The 16,304-nt window shown below is 41.8% G+C and overlaps 2 protein-coding genes across 3 annotated transcripts in view; one reads left to right on the top strand and one right to left on the bottom strand.

Moving 5' to 3' along the window:
* The window catches only part of ZBTB1 (zinc finger and BTB domain containing 1), a 28,345-nt gene extending 12,377 nt beyond the window's left edge, over positions 1 to 15,968 (bottom strand). For both annotated transcript variants that reach the window (XM_077767189.1, XM_077767187.1), the window contains exon 1: positions 15,879 to 15,968. The gene's annotated coding sequence lies outside the window, so the exon portion shown is untranslated. The remainder of the gene's footprint in view (positions 1 to 15,878) is intronic.
* A 62-nt stretch (positions 15,969 to 16,030) lies between these two features.
* The window catches only part of ZBTB25 (zinc finger and BTB domain containing 25), a 24,547-nt gene continuing 24,273 nt past the window's right edge, over positions 16,031 to 16,304 (top strand). The window contains exon 1 of the mRNA XM_077767196.1: positions 16,031 to 16,103. The gene's annotated coding sequence lies outside the window, so the exon portion shown is untranslated. The remainder of the gene's footprint in view (positions 16,104 to 16,304) is intronic.

Consider the following 16,304-nt stretch of genomic DNA (forward strand, 5'->3'; position numbering starts at 1 on the left):
GGAACCGGTTTCAGATTCTGTGTCTCCCTCTCTCTCTGACCCTCCCCTGCTCACACTCTCTCTCTCAGGAATTAAAAAATAAATAGATAAAACCCATATGGTAGACACTATAAATATTACTTAACAAGTATTTTTTATTTTAAAAAAATTTTTAGTGTTTATTTGAGAGACAGAGCAGGAGATGGGGAGGGGCAGAGAGAGAAGGAGACACAGACTTTGAAGCAGGCTCCAGGCTTTGAGCTGTCAGCACAGAGCCTGATGTGGGGCTTGAACCCACAAACCAGGAGATCATGACCGGTGCTGGAGTTGGACTTAACCAACTGAGCCACCTAGGCAGCCCCCACTATAAATACTATTACTATAGCGAGTTGACCTTGGGTAAAGGAGAGGAAAACATTAAAAGTACTAGAAGCCCTATCCATTATATCATAAAACTAAAATAGGATCCAATTTTAGCCTCATTTTTTTTTAAGTTGGGGGGGGAGTGCGCACAAGCAGGGGAGAGGGGCAGAGGGAGAGAGAAAAATTTAAGAAGGCTCCAAGCTCAGTGCAGAGCCTGACAGGAGGGCTCATTCCCACTACTGTGAGATCATGACCTGAGCTGAAATCAAGAGCTGGACGCTTAATCCATAGCTTCAACTTTTAATCTGTATACATTAACTTCACTATCTTCTACTTAAAAACAAGTTCCTATTCAATCTGAGCATAAAAAGAACATTTAACAAGCTATTCAGAGAAATTAAATGTTCACTCTTCAGGCCCCAAATGCTTCTAACGCTTACAATGGTAATTAAGAGGTATTTACAGTTTATTTCCATTTGCTTTTTACTGTTCATCACAGATCATATGTGGATCACATACCCCCTTTCCCCACTACCTAAAGACCCATCCCTCCTCCTCCTTCCTGTCCTTTCTACCTAATGACATAGAATTGCTTAGTCAGGGATACGTGTCTAGTGAGTCTAGTAAAAAGAAGGGGACTGATCATGAGGACTAGAGCCTTGTTAAAATTGCAACCATTGTACCTTTTTGCAAGCCAAATCAAGCATGTCAAATAGGTACGCTGTTTCAGCCTTCTTTAAGTCTATATCCACAGCCAATGAGGCAGCATGCTCAGCATGTACCGAAATACAAAAAGCAATATGTGCACAAAGATACCCATCAATATGTTATTTATAATTTGAAATGTCTGGTAACAAGGGAGCTAAACCAAGGTAAATCTACTACCTAAAATTCACTGTCATGTGGCCTTTAAAACAATGAATGAAGACTGTAGACTGTAGACGAAAATGAGATAAGTTTCCAGGGTGGAACATCAAATAAATACACAAAGGATATGAAATTATGTAACAGTAACAATTATATGAAACAAAGCCAAAGGACAAAAACCTTATTCAAAGAGTGAGAAACACACACGCAAAAATGTTGACCCCAAGCCCATTTTTTATAGGATGAGATTTTTTTTGTACAGAGGCTTTAACTTTATTGAACTCACAGCTTCTTAGACATATTTATTTTTATTTTTAAATTTAAATTCAAGTTAGTTAACATATAGTGTAGTACTGGTTTCAGGAGTAGAATTTAGCGATTCATTACTTACATTTAACACCTAGTGCTCATCCCAACAAGTGCCCTCCTTAATGCTCATCACCCATTTAGCCCAACCCTCCAGCAACCCTCAGATGATTCTCTATTTTTTTAATTTAAACCCAAGCTAGTTACATATAGCATAACAATAATTTCAGGAACAGAATTTAGTGACTCATAACTTACATATCACGCCCAGTGCTCATCCCAACAAGTGCCCCCCTCAATACCCATCACCTGTATTCCACACCCCCATCAACCTTCAGTTTGTTCTCTGTAGTTAAGAGTCCTTTATGGTTTGTCTCCCTGTTTTTATCTTATTTTTGCTTCCCTTCACCATGTTCATCTATTGTGTTTCTTAAATTCCACATATGAATGAAATCATGATAATTGTCTTCTCTGACTGACTTATTTCACTTAGTATAATACACTATAGTTCCATCCACATTGTTGCAAATGACAAGATTTCATTCTTTTTGATTGCCGAGTAATACTCCATTGTGTATACGTACCATATCTTCTTTATCCATTCATCAGTCCATGGACATTTAGGCCCTTTCCATATTTTGGCTATTGTCAATAGCACTGCTATAAACATTGGGGTTCACGTACCCCTTCGAATCAGCACTCCTGTATCCTTTGGATAAATACCTAGTAGTGCAATTGCTGGGTTCTAGGGTAGTTCTATTTTTTAATTTTTTTTTGAGGAAAAGTTCATACTGTTTTCCAGAGTGGCTATACCATAGAATGAGATTTCTAGGTCTATAGTCATTTTGTAGGATTCATAGAGAACTTTAATGAATAATAAAGAGAAAGGGGCAGAAGCATAGATGTTATCTCAAAAAAATTTCTCCCAATAAGAGTTGTTAAAAAATGAAAGGAACTCTTTCAGATGATAAGAAATGCCCTGCATGGAAGAGGGATGAAATCTCGATGAGGACAGCATGGTACAAGGAAAAGAACACAGGCTCTGCACCAGAGAGAGCTGAGTTCCAATCTGGCTCTGCCACCTTTAGTAACTTATTTACCCTCACTGGCTCCAAAGTTCCTGAACTATCAAAGTGGGTATAATAATATGTCAAATAACATATCACACATGAAGATACATAAAAGCAATGTGTAAAATGTATAGTTCTTGACATGTGATAACTAATGGAAGTAACACAGGCAGTGGTGGTGGTTTCATGCATATGTTAAGCATCAGGAGCTAAGTTTACACTTAGCTACATTCCACATATGTAACATACACATTCCACTATATGTAACTGGATAATCTTAAAGTTTCCTTTGAAACAGTAGTCCAATAGGAGGAAGGCCAGCAGTTAATCTGTGAAGACGTGCAGATTTTACATATCCTGTGCTTAATATAATGACATAAAGAGCTTAGGGGAGCCTAGGTGGCTCAATCGGTTAAGCGTCTAACTCTTGATTTCGACCCAGGTCAGGATCTCATGGTTTGTGGGATCGAGCCCTGCCTTGGGCTTTGCCCTGAGAGTGAGGAGCCTGCTTAGGGTTCTCTCTCTGCCCCTTTGCTGCTTGTGCTCTCTCTCTCTTAAAATAAATAAATAAACTTAAAAAAAAAGAGAGCTTAACAGTTCTAAGAACTCTTCTAATCTAAGTGGAAAGCAGTTTTATGGCCAGCAACCAAAACTGTTGCAAGCACATCAGAGGCCAATATGATAGGCGCCTCCCTAAATAAAATCAGATTCAGTTACGTTAGTAAAAATGCATCTGTGTTAACATAAACAAAACACTAGAACAAGAGCACCAACAGCATTTTAATGCACATTTGTCAATGCAACAAACATTCATGGAGTGCTCCGGTGCATCGGGCACTATACAAAGTACTGAGAGTCGGCAACAGCACAGGTATTCTGTAATCTCAAAGATACATCATTGAGGAGAATTTTGACTTTTTCTATACAAGTGACTTCGTTCAATGTGTATTTGTAAAGCTCCTTCTCTGTGGAAGAAGCCATCATGCTCTGGTGGAGAGAGCAAAGGGCTCTGGGTCAGAAAGGCATGGGTTTGAATCCCACTGTCTTCACAGCCTCTCTACATTCCTACCTTCCCCTCAGAGAGCTCAAGGCCAAACAAAATTCAGGCTAAGATTACAGCTTCTATTTTTTTTTTAATGTTGTATTTATTTCTGAGAGAGAGAGAGAGAGAGAGAGGCAGCAGGGTGAGCAGGGGAGGGTCAGAGAGAGAGGGAGACACAGAATCTGAAACAGGCTCCAGGCTCTGAGCTAGCTGTCAGCACAGAGCCCGATGCGGGGCTTGAACCAACGAACTGTGAAATCATGACCTGAGCCAAAGTCGGATGCTCAACCAACTGAGCCACCAAGGCGCCCCAAGACTACAGCTTCTAGGCTGACCTAGAATTGTAGTTTCATAGATATCATTATGCAAATATCCACGTTCTGAATAAAACTGACTTTAAAAAACAGAGTAACTTTAAAAAAATATTTTTAGGTTTATTTATTTATTTTGCATGCATGAGAGACAGCGTAAGTGGGGGAAGGGCAGAGAGAGAGAGGGAGAGAGAGAGAGAATCCCAAGCAGGCTCTGCACTGTCAGCACAGAGCCTGATGCGGGGCTCGAACCCACAAACCATGAGATAATGAGCTGGGCCAAAACCAAGAGTTGGATGCTTTACCAACTGAGCCATCCACGTGCCCCTGAAGTAGAGTAACATTTATTAATTAATTAATTTATTAATTTATTTATTTATCTATCCCCCCACTATGTAGGCTTTTTCAGGGAAGACAACTTTGTCTTCCCAGACAACAAACCCTCTACTTTGCTTTATGAGGCAGATAGCAACCCCAAACCACAGGTAGAGTAACTTTAATAGCAACCCTTTATATACTAGTACCAATAACTTTGTTCTTATTACACCTCACTTATTACACTTCACAGCTTTGAGAAGGCCTAATAACACCAACAAAAGAGAACCCAAAAAACAGGGAAAAAAGAGGTATGGAATCTGAGGTGAAGGATCTAAATTCCCATGAATTTAGCTTTTAGCTTATTACCTATCTCTGGAGAATAATTTTTGCATTAAAATTTTAAAAACTTATTCACTTACTCTTTTAATCTTTTATGTTCATTTATTTTTGAAAGAGTGGGAGAGAGCAGGGGAGGGCCAAAGAGAGAGGGGGACAGAGGACCTCAAGCAGGCTCCGTGCTGACAGCAGAAAGAGCCATGTGGGGCTTGAACTCACAAGCTGCAAAATCATGACCAGAGCCAAAGCTGGATGCTTAACGGACTGAGCCACCCAGGTACCCCAATTTTTTTTTTTGAGAGAGAGTGAGCAAGGGAGAAGGGCAGAGCGGGGGGGAGAGAGAGACAGAGAGAGAGAGAGAGAAAGAGAGAGAGAGAGAGAATCTCAAGAAGGCTCCATGCTCAGCACGGAGCCCAACACGGGGCTCAATCCCACGACCCTGGGATCGTGACCTGCATCAAAATCGAGAGTCAGATGCTCAAATGAACAAGCCACCCAGGCACCCCCTTTTAAAAAATCTTTTTCTACATTCATTTACATTAAACTTATTAATTAAAAACAATTTCATTCAAATTCCAAAATAAGTTTTCTCCTTTCAATTTTTTGATATTCTTTATAAAGCTACCAAAACTTAATTTTATATTATAGGAAAGCTTGCAAATGTTTTAAATGAAAGGATTGCTTATATTTTAGCTGTTCTTAACTCCTTAATCCCCATCGCCTATTTCACCCATTCCCCCATCTACCTCCCTTCTGGTAACCATCGGTTTGTTGTCTATAATTAAGAGTCTGTTTCTTGGTTTGTATGTGTCCTCTCTTCCCCACCCCCTTTTCTCACTTGTTTGTTTCTTAAATTCCACATATAAATAAAATCATATGGTATTAGTCTTTCTCTGACTTATTTTGCTTAGCATTGTACTCTAGATCCATCCATGTCGTTGCAAATGGCAAGATTTCATTCTTTATGGCCGGATAATGTTCCTTTGTGTATATATACCACATCATCTTTATCCACTCATCAATCAGTGGATACGTGGGCTGCCCCCATATCTTGGCTATGGTAAATAAAGCTGCTATAAACTTGGGGGTTCACGACATTCTGAATTAGTATTTTTATTTTGTGTGTGTAAATATACAGTAGTGTGATTACTGGATTGTAGGACAGCTCCATTTTTAACATTTTGAGGAACATCCATATGTTTCCATGGGGGCTGCACCAGTTTGCATTCCCACCAACAGTGCAAAAGGGTTTAGCTGTTCTTGTCTTTATAACTGAATCGGTGACTGCTTTTGTGTTACTAGCTATTTCACTAGCCAGAGAAATTTATTACAGCTAGAAGTCAAGGGCTGGGACTGAGAGCAGAGCTTCAAATGCGATCTAAAAGCCAAGAGTTCTGAGGCCAGGTGGGTATCTGTGTGCATGCAGTTTCTCCAGGAACAGAGAGAAGTTGGGTGATGCAACACATTTTACACTGGATTTTCAAATTTTTAGTTTGAAAGTTTCATCTCAAATTCAAAAACAGCCACAAAGCACATTAAGCACATCAATGTAAATATTCACGGATTTTTAGAGTCTAGAGAGTTCTAAATCTGGTCCAACATTCTTATTTCATAGAACAGCAAAGATCTAGGACTGTTAAACAGTGTATCAAGAGGACAGTTACCTGGTAAAGGAGGTATGAGGATTAGGATCAGAGAGAACGAGGACTCCTGGCCTTGCAGATGGGTACAAACCACTTGTAAAGGGCACTGGGTAAAGTACGCTTCTGCAAAGAACGCTGGGCAAGGGCTGGGCATGAGTCCGTACAGGACTTACCGGCCGGTGCTCTGGCACAAGTGACTACCCACATCTGAACTCTATCTGTAATGTTGTTTTATCTGTATATGTGCATCAAGTTTTACCCAGTAGACGTGTTCCCTAAATTATACTGTGTAAGCTATTTCAGTGCATTTCTCACTGACACAGTAAGGTATCAGAAATAGTTTTCCTTCATCACTAAATCTCTTAAATTGGAAAAAAACAGCTTTGCTGAAAGTTTCTTTTGCTTCTGCCTTAGTCAAATGATAATTGAAGAACCGATAAATAAGCATATAAAGTGAATGAAGGGGCACCTGGGTGGCTCAGTCGGTTAAATGTCCGACTCTTGATTTCGGCTCAGGTCATGATCTCAATCTTGTGAGATTGAGTCCCACATTTAGCTCCACACTGGGCGTGGAGCCTGCTTAAGATTCTCTCCGTCTGCTTCTTCCTCACTCTTGCTCACTCCTGCTCTCTCTCTCTCTCAAAAAAAAATTACTTAAAAAAATAAAGTGAATGAAGAAGTCACTTACAGTAATTTTGGACTGACTCCTTCTGTAAAGCGAATCATCTTTTTGTAATGTGTGCCACAGGCCAAGGAGGCCTCCCCAGGGACAGCTTGCGTCGCTCAGTGAGGATCTGTAGCAGAGTCTAGCATCAGACTCTCAATTCCGTGCCCCTATCTCTCAACCACTAACAATGACCTCTGGATCTCAAAGGTCATTTAGGTATATACATTCATTTCCTCATACCTATTTCTGTGTCTTATATGATTGGATATATGTATAGGGATTTACTTTGAGGGTTACAGGCTATCCTTTAAAAATCCTGAAATGAGGGGTCCCTGGGTGGCTCAGTCGGTTGAGCATCCCAGTTCAGTTCACGTCCTGATCTCACAGTCTGTGAGTTTGAGCCCTGCATCAGGTTCTGTGCTGACAGCTCGGAGCCTGGATCCTGCTTCAGATTCTGTGTATCCCTCTCTCTCAAATATAAATTAACATTTAAAAAAATTTTTTAAATCCTGAAATGAAATGAAAGGGTTCTCTCATGTTAATAAAACTATCAGAGTGTATTGAGCATCTAACAATATTCCTAACACTGCATAAAGCATTGAAGTAGAGGGTGGAAAAGGGTGGTCAACATAGAACTCATTATATATGAGGGATTAAATTTTAAACCAAGAAACAATTTGAGAATAACAAATCAAATTGAATAAAGTTCAGCAGGAGTTAGAGGGGGGAGAAAAAAGCATGATTGTACTAAAACAGTGGGCGTTAGGAAGGATGGAGGATTTGAGCAAAGTCTTGATGAATGAGTACAACAGAGAAAAATAGAAAATAAGATGAAAGGCATTTCAGGTATCTGCACAAGGGAGACGAATACACAGCAGCATACACAAAAGCATGAAAACATAATGAGAGGGAAAATAGATACACTTTACCAAACTCATAAATGGAGGTTGTGAAGATAGAGTGAACCCAACTGTTAACACAGAAAAGACAGGAAGAGCCAACATTTGTTAAGCCTTACTATCCACGGTCAGGCTCGAGTCTAAGCGTGTGTGTGTGTGTGTGTGTGTGTGTGTGTGTGTGAGTGCACACTGGTACACAATGTTTTATAAATTCTGTAAGGTCACAGAGGACCTGGTGGGATTAGGACACAAGCAATATAGCTCGAGCCCGAGATCGTGGCCTCTGTCATTATGCCACCTATAAAAAATAAGGTCGCCCTGGTGAAATTCTTTCTTGGAATACCATTTTCCAGGGTATAGAGTTCAGTCTCTAAATTTAAACTTGATGAAGTTCTTTAGGTTTTCTTGAAATTTCCAGGAGGAACCAGTTTTGTAGATGAAAAGTTTTACTTCAAGGCACTTAAATGACAGACACGATCAAGTTTAGAAGATTTTATTCACTTTTTAGAACAGGCATTCTGGCTGGTTATTAGACTGTAAATTCAGTACTTAGCACAAGAAGTTCTGAAATTATAATTGGGTTATGTTCCAAAACTTTATTTTTAAGTTAGTTATTTAGAACTTCAAACACATATTCCCATAGAAACAATGCTATAAATGGTGAGTCAGTTCTACGCTCACACCCTAAAATCTTTTAAAACCCTAATGGTGCTTTACATTAGTCCCAACACTGCTAGAGCATGACTTCTATCCTTTACACTCACTGGGGTACCTTATAGCAATGTCCACTACACTGAACTCGAAAGGCTCAGGATGAGACTTCAAGGCCTTCATGCTCCCTGTGCCCAGCACACATGTCCCACAGACGTGGCACTTAATGTACGCTTGGTAAATGAAAGTATCAAATAAGAGCCCAGGAAGCAGGCACCAATAGGTTTGGATACCAACTCTAGCACTTATTCAGGTATGAGGAAACATCCTTAGCTCTCTAAACCTGCTTTTCTCATCTATAAAATAGGGATAATCATACTCCTCATAGGATTCTCACATAAATTAGAGACCAAGGGCACCTGGGTGGCTTCAGTCAGTTAAGCGACTGACTTCGGCCTGCGTCATGACCTGATGGTCCGTGAGTTTGAGCCCCACGTCGGGATCTGTGCTGACAGCTCGGGGCCTGGAGCCTGCCTCAGATTCTGTGTCTCCCTCTCTCTCTCTCTGTTCGTCCCCCCACTCACGCTCTGTCTCTCTCAAAAAAAATAAACTTTAAAAATCAAAAAACAATAGGTACGCCTGGGTGGCTCAGTCAATTGAGCATCCGACTTCGGTTCAGGTTATGATCTCACTGTTCCTGAGTTCGAGCCCTGCATAGGGCTCTGTGCTGACAGCTCAAAGCCTGGAGCCTGGTTCAGATTCTGTGTCTCCCTCTGTCTCTGCCCTTCCCCTGCTCATGTTCTGTCTCTTGCGTGAAAATGAATAAACATTAAAAATTAAAAAATAAAAATTTAAAAAAATAAGAGATGACAATCTCTTCCTGTCTTTTCAGTCAAGCATAATACAATTTTTCTTAAATATTAATATCATTGTGAACATACGTCATAGAATTTTACAAAGTGATCAAGTTCAACCCAGTGCTTTCCACAGGAGAAAACAAACTGAGGCCCTAAGAGGTTAAGAGACATGCTCAAGGTCACCTCCAGCTGTAGTGGCTGAGAGCAAAGGCCCTGATCTCCTCAGTCCTGGTCTAGGGCTCTTCCTGCGGGTCTGCACCCCACGAGTGCAACACCAACGGCCTGCCTGCCCCATGCTCTGTGGCAGTTGTGTTTTGCTAAAATACAGGCGCTGTTCAAACTGGCAAAGGTTGTTTGCACCTACACAAAAGGGCCTCAAACTGTTGTGCTTTCAGAGGCTGTGATTTGTTGGCTGGTTAGTAGTCTGTCTTGCTTGTCAAGCCAATAGCTACCACTTCTAAAAGGGGTGCTGATCTCCTGCTGCCCACCATTTTCAATCTGTTATGGGTTAAGAAATTACACAAAAACTCATTGAAACTGAGTCTCCAGAGTTTAATTTTCTGAGAGGACCTAGGGAAGTGTTCTGTAAGATAAGGTTTTAATTCCTGCACTTTGTTTCATCTATTTTATTTTTTAATGTTTTTGTTTATTTTTGAAAGAGAGAGAGAGACAGAGTGTGAGTAGGGGAGGGGCAGAGAGCGAGGGAGACACAGAATCCAAAGCAGCCTCCAGGCTCTGAGCTGTCAGCCCAGAGCCTGACGTGGAGCTAGAACTCATGAACTGTAAGATCATGACCTGAGTTTTCATCTATTTTAATTGCTGCTGGCAACAAATTGCCTTACTCTTGCTTCTGGCCAGGGCACTGGATAATGAGGTAGCCGACCATGTAAGTTCTGAATAAGTGAGTTGTTCCTAGGTCTAGGAAATAAATTTGTCCACAGAAAACAAAGGGAACATATGGCTTCTGGAATATTTCTCTCTCCCTCCAGAAGCAGAAGAGGAAAAGTATTTACTCCAGGTCATCTCTACATTTTGATCCATTCATCTTAAAGAGGCAACATGGCATCTTCCAACCACTAGAGGGCACTGTGTGAACAGTAGGCTTCTCAGCAAGAAGCAGCTTTACCAGGAAGTCACTTTTTGCACGTGGCATTGGTATTCTTGGTAATCTTAGGGTTCATTTTTTGGAACTTATATTTGTACCGCTGTGAGACTTTGGGACTCAACTAAACTGCTCCTCCCCCCTGTATTCTCTGTCTCGGCTGGTACTGCCATGCACCAATCACCCAGGCTATTTGCGAGCTGCCTGGGACTTCTCCCACCCTTAATAGTTAACTATTGAGTCTCACCAGTTTTCTAAGTAGTTCTCAAATCTGCCTCTCCAGTCCATTCCCACCTTCCCTGCCCTCCTGAGGTCTCTATAATCACTCCTGAGTTATTACAACAAACAATTCGTAAAGAACATAAATCATACCATCTATGCTCCCTTCACATATCCTCAGGCTGAAAAGTAAGAACTCCTTACCAAAGCATACTAAGCCGTCCATGCCCACCCATCTAGTCTTCTGTTTGGCTACTTTTTGCTTCAAACTCCATTCTCAAGCAGCATAAAACTGCTTGTCCCCCCACTCCCCTTTGCTTAATGTATTTCTTACCTCCATTTTAACTCATGCTGATTGATTGCTTCTTCTCGCTGAACCTCCCACATACCTAACAATCAGTTTTATCACCTCCTCCAGAAAGCCTTCTGTAACACCTCCCTCTCCCACTATTTTAGGTTTTGATATTACTCTGTGTCATCTCCTTATTTTGCACTTATTATGCTATATTTTAATCACCAGAACAGCAACATAAATTGGATGTTAAAAAGCACAGACTAACCAGATTGCCCGGGTTCAAATTCTGGCTCTGCCACTTACTGGGGTGTGTGACCTTGAATAGGTCGCATAAGCAATCTGCACCGCAATTCTCTCATCTGAGAATGGGGATGATAATATTTCCTAGTGTTTAGAGTTGTCATGAGGCTGTGGCTGTCACAGAGTAAATGCTAAATAAGAACTGGCTACCCCAGTTAGCTGTGTGTCAGTCAGAAGGTCTCCCCACTAGATTAGGAGCAACCTAAAGACAAGGCCCTTAACCTGTTTCCGTGCAACATAGTAAGTATTTGGTAAACGCTGCTGAAAGAGCAGCAAGGGAGGCAGTTCTAGGACACGGGGAAGTCCAGACTTCTGCCCCCTACAGATCCACACATCTTTTTAAATGACACTGTCTCGAATTTTTCCAATTATAGCCCCGTTTTTCTTGTTTAATTCTAAACAAAACCCTGCAAACTCTTATCTAATTAAAGGTCAATGAAATGAAACAAATTAAAAAAAAGTATCAAAAAATGTGTTCATTCTAAGAAGCTTAACCCCATTTTTAAGCCTTAAGTCTATTTAAACTTTAAGATTCCCCTTCATCCCAAAGGACCTACCATACCAAAAGCCTTCATGCTTTCATATATGTGATTCCCTTTCCTTAGAACCTTTTTGATGTCCAGTCACTCTTTGGGGGAATTTTTTCCAGACCCCATGATAATGCATAATGCAGATGCCCTTCATCTCTTCCAAAACAGCCCCTACCTACAACTAGGTAGGGTCCACCACCACACTCTTGGCAGAGATTATAATTCTATAATTTTGCTTTGCTCTAAGCTCGAGATCAGGGTGTTGTCTTTGTCATCACTGTACCCCCTGAGCCCTAACAATTGCCTGACATTTCATTAATATTTGATCAGTTTTGACTGAATAAATGTTGAAGTAGGTAAGTTTTATTTTGCTTATCAATTTGTTGTTAGTAATCTCTACAATCACCGTGGGGCTCAAACTCACAACCTGGAGCTCAAGAGCCACGTGCTCCAGGAACTGAGCCAGCCAGGTGCCTAATTTTTTGTATTATTTCCATCATGGCAGCTTTTATATAGTAGTCAAAAATTTACAAAGCAATTTCCCATACATTATACAACTGACTTTCACAACAATCCTGAGCTGGGTATTTTTATTATCCTCATTTTGTGAATGTTAATGGTTGATACTCAAGCGCTCATCTTTTAAGTAGAATGTGAGACTCAAATTCTGCAGTCTTGATTCAGGGCCCTAAGTTTCAGCTTTTATAAACCAGACAACACTCTTCACGGCAATGACTATTAACTGCAGCGCCCCTTTAGAACATCCTAAGTCTCCCAGTGACCCACTCTCACATAGCCCCATGTTGCAGGCAGAATGCCATGCCCCTTCCGCATCTCCACTTCCATCTGCTGACTCCCACTACCCATCAGAGCAAGCCCTTCCCTAATACTAAAGCTGTAAAGTGGGGATGGAGCTCTTCAGTTATCTCTAAAAAGGATTATGTGTATCTCACATAGACAACAAATGGAAAATCTAGTTGGTGATTTAATGCTTTAATTTTCCAATTTTATTTTGAAAACGATTTTTTGAATGCTTATTTATTTATTTAGAGAGTGCAAGTGTGCTCACCTGAGTGTGAGTGGGGGAGAGGAAGAGGGAGGGGGAGAGAGAGAATCCCAAGTTGGCTTGCACTGTCAGCACAGAGCCCAATGCAGGGCTCATTCTCATGAACTGTGCAATCATGACCTGAGCCAAAATCAAGAATCTGACGCTTAACCGACTGAGCCACGCAGGTGCTCCTGAAAATGATTTTAAAATCAAAGCAGAGTAGTGTCCTTGACACTATCAAATAACCAATGGTAGGATTAAACTTCTATGTACTAATTTGGGGCTTTCAGAACACTATCAACTACTTCACACACATTCTTCTTGAATATGCCAGGCTAAGTCATAAATGGTTCTGTACTTTGACTAAGATCTCTTGTAGTTACCACACAAGCCACAGATATAAGTTAGAAATCTGTATTAAACATGTACCCTCTCCTTCCATGCCAGATCTAAAAACTGTACAGTCAGGAATCCCCTTCTCTGTTCTAAGTCTCTTTCCTTGATGTCAGGCATGCTACCTCCAGGTACTATTTGAGAGGAACCCCTCACGCCGTATCCACACAAGTACACTTTGGCAGTGTCCTTCATGGCAAGTACAGCCACTCAACTACAAAACTATGACACTGCCTACAGATATAAGGCTTTTTTTTTTTTTTAATGAGTTTGGCTGGTATAAATCAATGCACCAGAAGCTGGACATCAACATTAGCATGAAAAAAAAGTGTGAGAACTAGCCTACCACAGTACAGTAAGTACTTCATAAGGACAAACCTAAAATAGCAGCCCTGTTATATTTAAATGCTCACGTCTGTTACTTGATCATAGAATTTTAAACCAGTGCAATGCAAAACATTCCCTTTTTCTCCACCTGGCCAATTCTCACCAACCTGAGTACTGACTAGAGAACATAAGGCCATGAATCATCACAGGCCATACTTAGGCAGGGTGAAGCACACACAACAGCACAGTTATGATCAGATGTTGCCTTCTCTTGTTTTAAACAAGTAATTGATTGTTAACAGTGATTGTCTCTGGGGAGTGGGAATCAAAATGATTTTCATTTTTGTATTTTATGTACTTTACTATTGGCTGAATTTTTACAAAGAGCATGGGTTTTATAATAAGTATTTCCATTTTGAGAAAAAAATAGGCACGGATCACTTTTAATTTGGTTCACATAAAAGTATTTAAGAATAACAACGTCAAAATGTCAGGGTAAAATATATTAGCACAAGAAAAAACAACAAGAGGAAACATCCTATACAGACCAAAGAGACCTCTCAAGCAGACATTTTTCAAATATACCTCCATTTTTTTAGAAGACACTAGATTATAGCTTAAAAATAAAAGTCTAAGGACACTTTTCTGCATTTTGTATCCCACAAAGTTTCCTCCCCCTTGGCCCAGAAGGTTAATAGGAAAGGCTTAGCACTTTCCTGGCTGGAGGAGGAGAGGCACTTCTTTTCTCTTGCACATTAGGATATGAAACGCTGCTGCAAGGAACACAGAGACACTCTGAAAAAGCTCTATGAACTTATCATCCCCAGAGCCTGGCAAAAAGAAGAGAATAAGGAAACAGTACAAAAATCTAGCTGTTAATGTGAAATCAAAACACAAGGTCAAGTGCAAGTGGCTGAGACTGTGTTCATGCCCTGCTGAGGTCCTGGTTAAATATGGTTTCTTTTTTCTCTGACAATGATGCACCAGGGCTCCCCCACTACTTCCCCAAAATAGGCCATCACATTGGGAGTGGGAAGAACAAAAAGGCTTCAGGGAAGGCTACTCAACGTGAGTTATTCTATACTGTGAATATTTGGTCATAATAAAGAAATCTCCTAAAATGAATAGAAGATGTTAAGTAAAGGCTCTACAGCAGACTGTCTTTATTCATCTTTGAAAATAGTTTCACATCCATTATGCTTCAATTTTCTCTGAGATGAGGAAGCTCCTATCTAGCTCCCAAAGCCATTCAGTTATTACTGAGACTTTATCAGACATCCAGCAAGTTAATCAAAAGTTTTGAGGTTGGAATGGCCAGCTATCATTCAACCTTCATCTTTTTGTATCCCAGTTCTCCCCATCATATCCACTTGCACTGACAAAATTTCATAGAACCTAATTTCTTCGTTTCTAAGGAGAAGGTGGTAATCCCTTTGAAGTTAACATGAGAACAGCATCCTTCACCAATTCTGGTCCAGACTGCCTTGAACTTCAACTCAGAATCTGATTCTAAGTCGCTTCAAAAAGCCTGGAACCAGTCCTTGGGTTCGAGAAAATTGTTCTTGTGATCCTTTTCCTGCCTTGAGACAAGCTGTATGGAAATATACTTAGGCCAATGGAGAATCTGCGCGTACCTACCACGTGAAGCTCGATTTAGGAGTGTTATTACACACATACAAATGTCTCACTGTCCCCAGAAAGCATCAAGGACTTCTATCAACCGACGTTCCCAATTTGGAAAAGGTCATGTCAACCTTTCAAATCATACAGACGCATTGCTTAGGTTAAAAAAAAAAAAAAAAAAAGGGAAACTGACAAGGGTGGCTGAGCTCAGACCCAAGCCTACATATTTTAGTGGTAACGACTCCCGATCTACACCCAACACATTTACCGAACACTAACAGAACTTGTAGCAAGCGCCCACCTCTGGAATTGAAAGCACTTTCTTCCCAAGAAACACATCATTTCCACTAAAAACTCCCAAGCCCGAGACCCACTACTTTTTTACTGAACAAAAACCGTGTGTGCCGGCAAGTGGGGGTGGAAAAGAGCGTGGCAAGAATTTGCACGGCTCTTACGCCTCCTCCCTCGGAGCGCGCCCAAGTCTGCGGCCTCGGGCTCCGGGACACTTCCCCTCCCACCCGCCGAGAAGCCGCAGCTGTAAGTTGAGAGAAGCGGGCTCTGGGCACGTCAATCAACCGGGTCCTCCCGCCTCCCGTCTACACCTCCCCTCCCCTCCCCCCCCAAGAAAAAAATAAAGGCAGAGAAAGAAAGGGAAAAGAAGGTAACTNCGGCCCGCGTCCTCCCGCCCGGGCCAAAGTTGCGCAAATAGCCCCACAACTGGCAGATACTCACCGGCCGCAGCAGGAACCGGGGCTGCGGAGGTTTTAGGGAGTTTAAGGCAAATCAGCCACGGGAAAGGCGGGCGGAGGCGAAGGGGCCGCGAGCTGCNCACCCGCGGTCGCCTGTTTGTTTGCAACAAGTTTCTGCGTCGGGCTCCGGGGAGGCTGGCGCAACCCGCACCGCGGGGGCCAGCGCGGCGGCGGCGGCTTTACCACCCCTCTCGCCCCTCTCCCAAGGGTAGGCTTGGGACCTCCTCCTCCTCCTGTTTGCACAGCTGGATGGGACTGGGCTCCTCCCGACTCCCCAAGGGCAGGATGCTGTTTTCCCACTCCGTCCAGATGTCAGACCCCTGCCCCAGAGGGCTCAGCAGCTGGGCCTTCCCTCGCGGTTTGTCCCCGGCGTTCTGGGGGCGCCGGCACCCTCGCCCTGTCCCCTGCG

Source organism: Crocuta crocuta, unplaced genomic scaffold (assembly GCF_008692635.1).
Source record: "Crocuta crocuta isolate KB4526 unplaced genomic scaffold, BGI_CrCroc_1.0 scaffold55, whole genome shotgun sequence".
Lineage (NCBI taxonomy): Eukaryota > Metazoa > Chordata > Mammalia > Carnivora > Hyaenidae > Crocuta > Crocuta crocuta.